At 37.3% G+C, this 1,079-nt stretch overlaps 1 protein-coding gene across 1 annotated transcript in view; it reads right to left on the reverse strand.

The window, feature by feature from the left end:
- The window catches only part of LOC103748928 (structural maintenance of chromosomes protein 2), a 52,757-nt gene that overhangs the window by 34,580 nt on the left and 17,098 nt on the right, over window positions 1-1,079 (reverse strand).

Below are 1,079 nucleotides of genomic sequence, written 5' to 3' on the forward strand. Positions count from 1 at the left end.
CCCCAATTCTATCCAAAGGAATACTGACAATGGATTGCTGTAGATGAGGAACAGCTGATCCTCCTGGAACAGGGACCTCTGGCTGACTAGATTTATCAGAAGGACAGATGGGGGCAATAGATGGGGGTCCTGACAACACAGTGGACATTGGCAGGGATGACAGAGTATGGAGGCTCTAGAGGGAGAAGAAGGCTGTTTATCTGACGAGTTTATATTCATACTCAGATGCCACGGAACTCAGAAAGTAAGTGACTGTGACCAGTAATAGTCATATATATAGAGATTAGAAATGCATGTGAAAACGTCTCAATGTCAGTTGCCTTAAAATGAATTTTTCTGTATGAAACTGTATTTTAACAACGAAGTGGAGATCTTTTCTAAACATTAAAACCTCATTTAATTTTATGTCTTGTAGAGTTTATAATCAGTAAAAGATTGTACAAGCGTAATAATTCCTCTGTAAACCTAAAAATGTACAGCCAATTTTGAAAGAGATGTACCCTAGCTCAGAAAAATGTTATTGAATAGGTCAATGCTGTTGTAATGAAATGCTTCTTCTAATAAAAAAAAAAAAAAAATATTGTTGGAAATGTTGGGCCTAGAGAGATGGCTCAGCAGTTAAGAGGACTGACTGCTCTTGTAGAAGACCCGAGTTTGATTCCCGGCACCTATATGGTGGCTACAAACTGTCCTTAACTCCAGTTCCAGGGCAATCTGAAACCCTCTTCTGACCTCCGTGGTATTGGGCGACTCGGGTGCACTCACATACATACAGGAAATACGCTCATACACATAAAATAAATAAATAAGAATAATAAAAAAATATATTGTTGGGAATACCAAAAAGAGGACTGGGCTGGGCTTTGTAGAATACTTGTCTTCCATGCATGCCATCCAGGATTCAATCCTTAGTATTACCATTGAAAAAGGAAGAAAAAAGAAGAAAAGAAAAAGAAAAAAAGAAAAACAAAAGGATTCCATAAAAATCCCATCTAGCTCAACAAATCAAAGAAGGAAATGGAGATATTTAACAGTAATGACAGAATAACTTTAAAGGCAGCTTGAACTGGGATTAAATT

This window comes from Nannospalax galili, unplaced genomic scaffold (assembly GCF_000622305.1).
Source record: "Nannospalax galili isolate Female #2095 unplaced genomic scaffold, S.galili_v1.0 scaffold105, whole genome shotgun sequence".
Classification (NCBI taxonomy): Eukaryota; Metazoa; Chordata; class Mammalia; order Rodentia; family Spalacidae; genus Nannospalax; species Nannospalax galili.